Here is a 13,392-nt window from a genome sequence, read left to right as displayed (position 1 = left end):
GTCACCAAAGTGGGAGCCAACTGCTTTTCAATGTTGCACAGCAGCTGCTGAATGGCCTGCCAATTCAACCGGTACCTCTGTATGATGTTGTGTTCCCTGAGGCCCTGGAGGGTTGTTTTTGGGTGGAATATCCTCTCCTGCCTTCTGCGCTGCCTTTGGGGCCCTGCTGGTGTTGTTGTAGCTGCTGTTGTTGCTGCTGGGCTCTGCGTCTGCGTGCACGCTGGATTAGAATCACCTCCATGGCTCCCTGTTGCTGCTCTGCTGCTCTGCTGTTTGTTCTGTGTGTTCTGATTAAATACAGGTGTGTTTGCCCCATTTTAACGCCTGCCCTGACCCAGACGTAAATTTTTGACGTAAATCGGGCTGTGCGTCATTTTCTGGCTCCGCCTCCTGGCCGTGCATCATTTTTGCCCGAAAGCATAAATACGACGCACGGCCGTTTAAGTCATTTTTGGGACGGGAACACCTACTGTGCATATAATTAACGCAAGGTGGGTTGCCGCATCCAAAAAATGACGCACACGGCCGAATTTTGTCGTCCGCAGGCTCGGGCATCAAAGTTTAAATACGGGGCAACGTTTGTGCTGATTGTGCGTCAAAATTTTTGACGCACAATCGGTGCAGACGGAGTATAAATATGCCGCCTACTGCGCTGAAATTTGTTAGGTCTCTACTCTCAGACGCTATATTTTGACAGAAGAAACCATTGGAAATATCCAGTATTGTTTTGCATTTTTTGCACACTATGTTGTTCATGAGTGCTGTGCTGTGATTGTTTTGTATAGCATATGTGTGTGTATATGACTGTTTAAATGTCTGTAGTCTAATACTATTTTGTATGAATGGTCTGGTTTAGCTACTGGGAATACAGGATTATTCATTGGTGAGACCCAGGGTTCTATTACGCCATGGTACCCCAGTTGTGTGACGATTTCCCTCATGGGTGCTTTAGCATCATGTTTTATTGGATGCTGGGGTTGAGGTTGATTTTAAATTGGAATTACATGATAGAGGTAATCTTTATCCCACCCTATGTGGTTGTGATATAATGCCCAATCGATGGCGTAGGATTCTGCAAGCTCATTGGGAACAAGAGTTGAGAAAGAAGCTTTGATAACCTCCTTCCCATATGGGCAAGTATGGGCAAATTCAGGTGTCCAATCCCTTTCGGCCAGTAGAATATCATATATATTTACAAAGCGATCCCAAAAGATTGCATTGATTGTGCATTTAATGTCTCCTTCTAACTGTAACATTACTTTGTACATCCTATGTGGCATGGAGACAGGCATGTCCGCAGTTTCAACTTGTAAGAAGTCATCAGTTGCTTTCACCTCTAGATGCTCTTGAAGGTCCGGTGAACTATTGTGACCTCTGCCGCGCAGTCTAATAGCGCTAATGCCCACTTCTTGTTCTTCAATAGAGCTCTATTCTTGAGTAGCATGATGTACTGCAACTTCTGCCACTTTTTTCTTTTTAAATTGGAGTTTTTGTTGGGGAAGTTTCTCTTCTTTTTTAACAGAAACTTCTGTAGAGTGTTGTGATTCCTGTCTCAGTTTCATGCACTCAGTTCTTCGCTCTGACCACCTACCTCTATCATTGCGTTTTTCTGGTGATACCTGAAAGGAGCAAGACTGGTGTGTATCAGTATATTGGTATCTGTCAGGCGTTTTTATATTATCTCTCTTAGATTATATCTATTCTGTGGGGTGTCCATATATGGAATTTCTCCCCTTTCTTTTTTAGGTGTTTTTTCTTTATTATCCCAGTGTTTCTAAGAACCCTCAGGAGCTTGCTTGGTAGAATCTTTGTTAGATTTACCCTGAAACTGTGGTTTTGTAGGTCTGGCACCCAGTCTATCTCGACCAATACTAGAGTAGGTCTCCGTGATAATCTTTGGCAGCTCATTTTCTTGATTCCGTGGAGGAACATCCCGGAGCCGTATGTGCACTGCTAGTGTATCTGCTTCCCTTTAAGGTTACTTAATATAATTGGGACACTGTGGCAAAATTGCCCATTAGTTGCATCCCCAAGTCCGGGGCAGCCCCGTATACGTCTTGAATTTGTTTTAACACTTCTGGTAAATTGGCAAGTGTAGGTCTACCATGTGCGGTAGTATAGAGCATCGCAAATACCGTGTATTGCAGTTGTCTACTGTGGGAACCATCCCAAATGGCAAGCACATAGTTAATATTCTGTGATTATTCTGAGGTCCCATATGAGGAAATACTGCTTCCAGTGAGTTTATTTTTTGAGTTAACCAAAACGGAATCTCTTCTTGTTTAGCGGGTACTTTACCCATGAATGAATGTACAGTCGCAGGATTGATTCCTGCCGTTACTGCATGTGGTTGCGCCAGAGCAGCATGTGCTGGGTTTGGGTTCAATGTTTACATTATGAACTGTACTAATGATCTGTATTTTGCAGTCAGCTACCGTTAAATTAGCTGCAGCAGGGTGAGGTGTATATGTGGCCAATAAAGGCCAGGTAGGACCATCATTACTTAGAGGACCTAACCTAACATGTAGAATTGCATGGGATAGGGTGCCATCAAGCCAATTATTATGTTCTTGACAAGATAGAGGTATTTCTAGATATGCATATAGTCTGTATTGTGCAGGTGTTTGCAGGTGCATAGTGATGAAATGTATTTGTGTTCCCATCAGCTGCTGGAAATGTGACCCTAGAATAAAGAAATTCTGTTCTGTAGGCTGGATGAGCCTCAACAATAAATGTAACTGGACCCCCCTGGGCCTTTGCGTAGACTCCCATTATTCTAATGAGAATACTGGAGATGGGCGGCAGAATCATTTGTACTGTGGGGGACTGAGTCTGAACCCACTCTAGGTGACATCTGTCGGCCTAATCCAGGTTTTGTTCCGGCTGACTAGCAGTGCCTCATCTCCACCCAAGGGCAGGCTTGATTTCGCAACCAAGCGCATGACACAATTGACGCCCCAGAGAAATCGTGGTCACTCAGATCTCATCCGTTTCTCTCAGTTACATTAGTCTCAAGTATTCAAGGACAATCAGGGGCAAAATATATTTCAATAACATTGTATTGAAGTAACTGCATCTTAGATAATAAAACATTTTTTGCAATAACTAGGACGATGAAGCATGACAGGATTAAAATTGTGACAAGGAGAGTGAAACATAAAAATAACGCTACCATATTGTCACTAGAGTCGTTAAAATAGCTCCTACCTAGGCTAAGTTAGAGCACAGCATGCTAAGCTCTAATTCTGCCCTTCAGGCTCCCCTGGGAAGACATCATCCCTCATACCTGAGCCTGTAGTCTACATGAACAGCTGCAGTGAAGCACTCAGCACTCAGCAATCAGCATACAGTCGTGGTCATCTGGCAGGAATCTCCCTCAAATGTACATGGGTCAAAGATGTGTTTTTATAATAAAACTGCTGATGTTCCAAGAAAGGATTCCTACGTAAGAGTGTATATGTTTCTATGAACACTAGAGACAAAGCATACCACGTTTGCCGGCAACCAATCTTACTGCAGCCTTGAGAAAAGCACAGAGTGAAAGAAATGTTTTGTTTAAGAACGCAGTGCTGGCTTAGGCAAAGAACGGCTAGATAGAGAAAATAAAACAAGACCACAAATGTGGCTATTGTTAAAAAAATAAAACAAAGCTGAATGAAACATGTCTAGCGGCAGGCCTAGTCCACTAAATAACGTGTATAAAGCTATAACTAAAATGGCTACCACAAATCATTCCTGAAGATTGGATTGTCACAACTGTAGATTGTGATACCTTTCAGGCCATGTTAAAGATACATCAAAATAAACTTAGTGGCACAGATGGGATCAAAAATAAAAATCACACTTGACAACATGGCTTATTCTTGAAAGATAATTTGATTTATGTCCCTACGGTGGAACTACAACTAACTTATTAGAATGGAGTCATTCTTTATCTTTAACAGAGCACCCTGGAATTACTAAAACAATTAAAATTGTCTTGGAAACCTACTGGCAGGAATCTCTTTCTAAGGATGCCTACGTATTTGTGCCATCCTGTACCACCTGTGCCCAACAAAAACATTTTCACACAAGTCCTGCTTGGGGTTGTTGTAAATAATGCCCATTCCTTCCATCCCCTGACATATGATCAGCTTAGATCATTGCCAATATGCTCCCTTCCCAGGGATTTACCACAATTCTGGTGGTAGTCGATTTTTAACCAAGATGGCACATTGAGTAGCCTCAAAGAAACTCCTTTCAGACAAGGATTTGATTCAGATGTTCATTCACAATGTTGTATGATTACATGGGCTCCAATCTATCATAAACTTTGATAGTGGCCCCAATTTATGTTGCTGTTCGGGAGGGCATAACCTACATCCTTGGAGAATGAAGCACATTTTTCTTCTGCTTATCACCTTCAGATGGATGGGGCAGATAGAAACAGTAAATCAATCATTAGACCAAGACCTTTACTAGCTATCCCAGAACTAACTGTGTTGAAAAATTAAGTATTGCTGAATTTGCTTATAACAGTGTACATGCAAGTACTGGTGCTTTTAATTTCTTCTGTCCTAGTGACCAACACCCAAAGGTCCCTCTACATTGGAATCTAACTGAAAGCAAGTTCCCAGCTGTTCAAGGACATCATAAAAATATTGCTGAGATTTTGCAACGATCCATGACCCAATTTTACAAAACGATGGAACGGACCAAGTTGCAAGGAGATGCACATAGGACTAGGGAACCCCCATAAACCAAAGGTGACATGGTTTGGCTCTCCAGAAAAATTCGGAGAATAGAGGGACCTCACAAATTGCAACTTGGGTTCTTAGGACCCTATATGAGCAACCAAGGGCTGAGTCTTGTTACTAAAACTATAAAACTGTGTTTACCTGAGGATTTACACATCCACTGTTTATTCCATGTATCTCTAATCAAGCCCTATGCCAGATTACTAGAACTGATCCTCCTCCACTACCCATTCAAATAGGTCAGTATCTTGAATTTGAAGTTCATCCCATCCTGGATGTGAAACAAATCAATGGGAAATTGTATAACCTTGTAGGCTGGAAAAGCTGTGAGCCAGAGTACTGTTCTTGGGAGCCTGCAGGTTATGTTCATACCCCCAGATTATACAGTTTGTCCCATTCCTATCACAATGAAAAACCCAAACCTGTGAGGCTACCTTTGGGTGAGGTACTTTTGCGGCCTGTCTAAGGTGCCTGGTGGCACTGTCCTTGGGTCCGCATTAGTGTTCTGGTTCCTATTACATTGCCAGGGCCCATTAGGACACATTTCTCCTGAGCCTACTCCTAGTGTTGCCCTCTGGGTGATGTTTAAAACCAGCCACCTGCCATGAATAGCCTTTAACCAAGACCTGCATCCAACCCGCTGCGGACAGGCAATCCCCGAATGGGGTTCATGCCCCCCTCCCTCTAGTCAAGATACCTGTGAACCCCATCCCCCAGAGCCAATTTATTTTACAGATTTCTTTTTTAAATAAGGGCAGGGGGAAGTCCCACTCCTGAGCCCCTGTGTCATCTAGGGACTCCAAACCCCTTTGCCAGAATTCTTAATGTTAAGGAAGATGGGCAACCATACCTCCCCAAACCCTCTAAATGCCCCAGAGACCCTTCTCCCGAGGCCTTCTTTTTTAATAAAGATGAGGGAGACTCATAACAGCCTCCCCAAGCCACCACTGGCAAATATTCTCCCTTCTGTCTCCATCCACCAGTCTTTTCATTTTAAAGAGGGGATGGTTGGGCACAACCCCACCACACAAGCCACTATTTGGCTCAGGGACACTAACCCTGGGGCCATTTGTTTTTAAAAAGAGGAGAAGGTGAGCAACTCCCCTCCTCGAGCCTCTGTAGGTCCTGGGCACGCCATCATCTGGGGCCTTCTTTTTCAATACAGGGTAGGAGGTGCAGGGCTCTCCTCCCCAAGCTACTAGTGACCCAGAGACCCCATCCCCTGGCTTTTTTAAATAAAAAGGGGCTGCATGGTCCCCCTCCTCAATCCACAATTGCTCACCAAGGATGCCATCCCAGAGGGCAAAAAATGTATTTTTAGTGGAGCTTGACATTTGTCCCCCCCAACTTGAGCCAGTGGGGACTCAAGGAACCCCATCCCGCGGGGGCCAAAAACACTTATATTAGGGATGTGTGAAGCCCCTCTCCCCAAGCCCAAATGAGAGTCAGATACCCCATCCCTGGGGGTGATAGGTTCACTTTAGGAAAGGGGTGCAGGTGCTCCCCATCCCTGAGCCTTAAAAGCCCCTGGAATCACAACCCAGGAGCCGAAAACCTTTATATTAGGTGAGGAGGGCGCAAGGACCCCTTCCCGACCCCAAATGGATCCGAGGGACCTCATTCCCCAGGGCCAAAGTCTAATTATACTGAGGGGGGGCACGTGACTAATCTTTCCAAGCCTTAAGAGGCTCCAGGGACCCCATCCACTGGGGCATACCCTAAACATAATGTTTGGGGCTATGTGGGAGCTCTGGGGCTCCTGTGGCCCCAGCCATTAACCACAGGGGAGCCAGCATTGCCCTCGGCGGGAGCAGCTGCTTCTACTTGCAGGGAAATGGAAGTGTCCTCCCACACGCCAGGAACATTTTCAGAGCTTCTGCCAGGTAGGAGCACCCTTCTTTCCCAGCCTACACTCCTGCAGGCAGGGAACACCATTGTGTCCTGGGGTGGGCTCCTCAGGAGACAGGTAAAGAGTCTGCCCTGTTGATGGGGTCCCTGAGGCCTTGTAGAGATCAGGAAGGTCGATTGCATGCCTCTTTCCCCCTAGTTATTGTTTGTTCCTTAATGTTTTTATGAAAATCTTGGGATTCAGCGGAAGAACAAAACATTTTTCTCGTTGTCTGTTTGTTGTCACTGAGAAACCCTCAGTGTAAATCTTTAGTATGATACAATCTCACCAATGTTTAATTCTATGGGCCTCATTATGACCCTGGCGGTACAGAACCGCCAGGGTCAACGGGGGCGGGAGCACCGCCGACAGGCCGGCGGTGCTCCCTTGGGCATTCCGACCGCGGCGGTAACGCCGCGGTCGGACCGGGACAACTGGCGGTCTCCCGCTAGTTTCCCGCTGCCCAAATGAATCCTCCAAGGCGGCGCAGCATGCTGCGCCGCCTTGGGGATTCTGACACCCCCTACCGCCATCCTGTTCCTGGCGGTTCGCCCGCCAGGAACAGGATGGCGGTAGGGGGTGTCACGGGGCCCCTGGGGGCCCCTGCAGTGCCCATGCCAATGGCACTGCAGTAGCACCCGTCGCACCTTCCCACTCCGCCGGCTCGATTACGAGCCGGCTTCATCGTGGGAAGGTTGTTTTCCCCTGGGCTGGCGGGCGGCCTTTTGGCGGGCGCCCGCCAGCCCAGGGGAAAACTTGGAATACCCTCCACGGTATCAGGACCGCGGAGCAGTATTTTGGAGGGGGGAAGTCTGGCGGGCAGCCTCCGCCGCCCGCCAGACTTAGAATGAGGGCCTATATGTTTATATATGTGTATAGTATTCACTGTACAACACCCACTTAGGACACAGATGACTCCTGTGTGATGTCATGCAGTATAATTGTGTTGCATTGTCAATGTACTGATATTTATGCAACTCATTCCATATCCGTGTGAGGCATTAAGGTCTTTCTCGTTACTTAGTTGGTCATTACAACCCTGGCGGACGGTGTTAAAGCTGCGGTAATACCGCAAACAGGCCGGCAGACAAAAAAAGGGAATTACGACCCTGGCGGAAACCGCCAACTAAGACAGCCACTTTAACACACCGCCCGCCACGGCGGTACAGACAAACAGCGTGGCGGACACCACCAACAAACAGGCGGAAGACAATGTACCGCCCACACTATCGCAACACACCAATCCGCCATCTTTTCCGGGGCGGATTCACCGTGGATAAAAACAAGGCGGAAACAGCTTTTGCTATGGGTAAACGCTCACCTCAACATATCCGACGAGGAACGAGGACTCCATGGAGCCGGAACTATAAATACTCCCAGCCCTTGCATTCCTGCTCATCTATGACCAACAGCGACGTAGGCGCAGAACATACCGGTGAGTACTGCACCTACGACATGGGGGAGGCAAAAGTTAGGGGGACACCCACCAAACACCCCCACCCTCGCATATCACAACATACACACCAATGCAGTCACAAAAATCACAGTAACAACCCACAATCCCCCCGGAAGAATGGAAACACAAAGCGAATTGCAGTCAAACTTTGTATTGTGCCAATATAGTACTCATAAAAAAATATACTGATATTTATCACGAAATCTGTCAAAAATAAATGTACAATACAAGAAGTAGTGCAGATATGTACACAACAATGTCTGTGCACAAACAGTCCAAAAATGCATGGGCGAGGCCCACAATAGATACCTGACCAAAATCCGAGAGGACACTGCCGGGGCATCAGATAGAAACAATACAGGCACCTCAGGGGGAAGGGAAGGGGAGGCACCTCAGCCACATGAATGCGAAGCCAGATCCACGACGGAGCTCCATGCCCATTGATGTATCCTGGGGAGTGCAAAGCCACAGTCTCTCAAGTCTTTTCAGTGGGTGGGTTGCCCATTGTGCCATCCTGGGGAGGGCAAAGCCACAGTCTCTCAAGTCTTTTCAGTGGGTGGGCTGCCCACTGTGCCATCCTGGGGAGTGCAAAGCCACAGTCTCTCAAGTCTTTTCAGTGGGTGGGTTGCCCACTGTGCCATCCTGGGGAGTGCAAAGCCACAGTCTCACAAGTCTCTACAGTGGGTGGTTTGCCCACTGCATTATCCTGGGGAGTGCAAAGCCACATCTTCGCAAGTAGATGCAGTTCTCTACTGGTACTGGGTGGGACTGGTGCCCAGACTGGATGAGTCTCCCAGTGAAAGTACATGTCCTGTCACAGTCCCAGCTGCACAAGGGAGAACGATGCCTGATGTGCCGGACTATTCATACCCACACGGTCTTTGGCCTTGTTCAGCGGTCTTCACCATGGCGGTCTTTGCCCTGTTCAGCGGTGCTTTGCCATGGCGGTCTTGGCCTTGTTCAGCGGTCTTCACCATGGCAGTCTTTGCCCTGTTCAGCGGTGCTTTGCCATGGCGGTCTTGGCCTTGTTCAGCGGTCTTCACCATGGCGGTCTCTGCCCTGTTCAGCGGTGCTTTGCCATGGCGGTCTTGGGCCTTGTTCAGCGGTCTTCACCATGGCAGTCTTTGGCCTGTTCAGCGGTCTTCACCATGGCGGTCTTTGCCCTCTTCAGCGGTGCTTTGACATGGCGGTTCTGGTACGGATATTGGTGTGTGGGATGACGAACTCCACACTGGACGTTGGTGTGTGGCATGACGGACTCCACACTGGACATTGGTGTGTGGCATGATGAAATCCATACTGGACGTTGGTGTGTGGGATGACGAACCCCACACTGGACATTGGTGTGTGGCATGACGAACTCCATACTGGACGTTGGTGTGTGGCATGACGGACTCCACACTGGACGTTGGTGTGTGGCATGATGAACTCCACACTGGACATTGGTGTGTGGCATGACGAACTCCATACTGGATGTTGGTGTGTGGCTTGACGTTCCATCATTGCCCAGCGGGGCTGTGGGATTCTGGACCCTCCTGGACACTGACTCCGGCGGTGGCGGTGGTCTCCTGACCAGTGACGATACTTGGGCCCTCCTGGGCTATGACTCTGGCGGTGGTCTCCTGACCAGTAACGATACTTGGGCCCTCCTGGGCTGTGACTCCGGCGGTGGTCTCCTGACCAGTAACGATACTTGGGCCCTCCTGGGCTGTGACTCCGGCGGTGGCGGTGGTCTCTTGACCAGTAACGATACTTGGGCCCTCCTGGGCTGTGACTCCGGCGGTGGCGGTGGTCTCCTGACCAGTAACGATACTTGGGCCCTCCTGGGCTGTGACTCTGGCGGTGGTCTCCTGACCAGTAACGATACTTGGGCCCTCCTGGGCTGTGACTCCGGCGGTGGTCTCCTGACCAGTAACGATACTTGGGCCCTCCTGGGCTGTGACTCTGGCGGTGGTCTCCTGACCAGTAACGATACTTGGGCCCTCCTGGGCTGTGACTCCGGCGGTGGTCTCCTGACCAGTAACGATACTTGGGCCCTCCTGGGCTGTGACTCCGGCGGTGGCGGTGGTCTCCTGACCAGTAACGATACTTGGGCCCTCCTGGGCTGTGACTCCGGCGGTGGTCTCCTGACCAGTAACAATACTTGGGCCCTCCTGGGCTGTGACTCCGGCGGTGGCGGTGGTCTCCTGACCAGTAACGATACTTGGGCCTTCCTGGGCTGTGACTCTGGCGGTGGTCTCCTGACCAGTAACGATACTTGGGCCCTCCTGGGCTATGACTCTGGCGGTGGTTTCTGGACCAGTAACGACGGTGCTGGCGGTTGTGTCTGGACCCCCGGAAATGATGGCGCACTTCTCCGCCGTGACACTCACAACAGGTTGGGGAGACTTCCTCGGGACCTTCCCCACCTTCTTTAGAGTTACAGATGACTCACCAATCGCCTTCAATCAAATTTCACTTTTTGTCCCACCAGGAGTCTTGACACGGTCCCGTCGTCAACTCTCCAATTTCAGAGCCTTTACAGGGGGTGGGCTGACAGTGCCTTGGCTCCGGGTCCTACTGCCTGCCCTGGTGGACGGGGCACTCCAAAAACCTGGTACACGCACCACTGGTACTGGAGGCTTTTTGGCTGAAGTGCTACGACGGGACTGATGAACTGGAGGGGGGGGGGGTGGGGGCAAAAAGGTCAATTTGACAGAGGGACAGTTTCTGATGGACACTGGGATGGGTAGCTGGAGGTGGTCTGGGAGTGGAGGAAGAGGAGGTGGTTGTAGGAGGTGTCACTTTAGGTTTTTTGGGTGGAGGTGCAGGTACTGGAGGCTGTTGTGAGGTGGATGGATGTTGGGTGAGTGATTGCCGGCGTTTGTGTACTTTGGGAGGGGACGTCACAGACACACTGGGAGAGGACACAGGGGACGTGTATATGGCAGTGGAGGTGGTGAGTGCAGGTGAGCGGCTTGTGGTGCTGGGTGTCCTGGTGCGAGTCCTAGTGCCTGTAGATGTGGTGCATGCAGGTGTGTGTGTAGACGAGACTGGGAGGGAGGAGGGAGAAGAGGAGGAGGGGGACACAGTTGAGACAGTGGATGTTGCTGTGTCTGTATGGGTGTGATGCTTGTGTGAGTACCTGTGGTGTGTGTGGTGCCTATGTTTGCTTGAGCTAATTGTGTGTGTTGACTTGTGTGCATGCTGGTCTGTAGGTGTGCTTGGGATGGGCTGGGGTACAGGGGATTGGGTCTGGGTGGAGGAAGTTGGAGGAGGGAGGCTGGACACAGGGACAATGGATGCCATCAGTCCTGAGGCCAGAGATTGCGGGGTTCGCTGAAGGACAGCCTGACCAGAATGAATGCCTTCCAGGAATGCATTACCGTGTTGCAACTCTCGTTCTACACCCTGGATGGCATTCACAATGGTAGACTGCCCAACAGTGAGTGACCTGAGGAGGTCAATGGCCTCCTCACTGAGGGCAGCAGGGGTGACAGGGACAGGGCCTGAGGTGCCTGGGGCGAAGGTGATGCCCACCCTCCTGGGTGAGCGGGCACGGGGCGAACGCTGAGGGGCTGCTGGGAGGGCAGTGCTGATAGGGGAGGTGGCGGCTGTACCTGTAGAAGTGTGGCGCACAGATGGTGCCGCCACCACAGGGGAGCTCCCATCGGCGGACAAGTCCATGTCGCTGTTTGGTGATCCTGTGGCCGACGTGAAGCTCCCCTCGCCCTCTGTCCCACTGGTGAATTCCGAGTCTGTGGTGTGGCCCTCCATGGCCATGTGGGATGCAGCTCCATTGTGCTCCGGTGCCACTGTACCTCCGCCTGTTGATGCTGATGTACAGAAGGACAGGGAGAGCAGAAAAAGGGGGGAGACAGAAGAAAGAGAGTTTTAGTGCATGGCATACCGCTACCGTTGGCGGACAAGACAAACGCAGCAGCCCCCTGCATTACGCCATGCTCCTGCCCTCTGCACATGCAATTTCTGGGATATGGCCTACATGGCAATGGTAGAAATCTGCCCACATGGATGGCAAAAGGGGCAACTATTCATCAATTAGGCTTATTTTAGAGCTGGTGTAGAGTGCCACATGGCCTACATAACGTAGGGGCCTTGCCTACCTAACTCGCCCTGGCCTAGGGACACCCACAGCCCACCACCCCCACCCAGACAGCTCCACTGCACGCAATGTCCATAGGATGCGGTTGTACTCACCCCCTTGTGTCTGCTGTGATGTCCTTAAGCGCCCATCCAACTCCGGGTAGGCCACCGCCAGGATCTGGAACATCAGGGGTGTCATGGTGCGACGGGCACCCCTCCCACGTTGGTAGGCAATCCCCAGCTGAGCCTCCGCCGTCTTCTTGCTGCAGCGGCGAATGTCCTCCCATCTCTTCCGGCAGTGGGTGCCCCGTCTCTGGTGGGCCCCCAGGGTCCGGACCTCCTTGGCGATGGCACGCCAAATGTCCCTCTTCTGGTGGGCGCTGACCTACATGACATGCACAAGGGAAGAGGAACAGTCATTACCTACTGCACCATCGTTGTAATTGGCCCCCTCCCAAATCTATCCCTGTGGCCCATTCATCCCCATGCATGACTGTTCTATGTACTCTGCCCCCTTCCCTCATCCACCCAGCCCTCTCCACCCAGGCCTAGCCAATCCAACGTGCTCCCTGTGTACTAACCTGTTGGTCTGGAGGACCATAGAGTAGCGTGTACTGGGGGAGGACCCCATCCACGAGTTTCTCCAACTCCTGTGCAGTGAAGGCATGGGCCCTTTCCCCAGACGCAGCAGCCATAGTTGCTTCCAGACCGAGGTCACAGCAGCACTAGCAGTGTAGGTCCTCTCCTGTCGAAGGTCAGGTATCTAGTGATTGAACAGATAGAAAATGGAGGTGACGTCCGCGGTGGTGACGTCCGCGGCGCTGCGCATCATCACCGCCAGCGCACCTGTTCATTGGCTCCTGGGACCCATAGGGACTAATGTTAACCAATGCAGCATTGCGCCGCGCTCTACGACCGCCTACCGCGACGGTGTCCAACGCCAGCGCAGTTACCCCACAATCCCATTGTCCCAGTTTAGAGGTCAGGCAGCCGCCATTTCAGGGGCCTCATGGCTTCAATTACTACTGCGTCACACATACCGAGGCCTACACTCAAAACATTTCCCGGATGGGTTAATTGTCTGTTGTAGTCTTGTGTGTAACTGTGGGTACATACCTAGAGGAATGGTGACAGTTTCTTCGCTGTTGTCCTTCTTAGGCACCGTCAGTTGGGACATATTGGAATATGGCGGAATCCGTCGGTGTACCGACTGCTGGTGGACCTGTTGA

The sequence above is a fragment of the Pleurodeles waltl genome, chromosome 2_2, assembly GCF_031143425.1.
Source record: "Pleurodeles waltl isolate 20211129_DDA chromosome 2_2, aPleWal1.hap1.20221129, whole genome shotgun sequence".
NCBI lineage: Eukaryota > Metazoa > Chordata > Amphibia > Caudata > Salamandridae > Pleurodeles > Pleurodeles waltl.
This window is presented reverse-complemented; position numbering follows the sequence as displayed.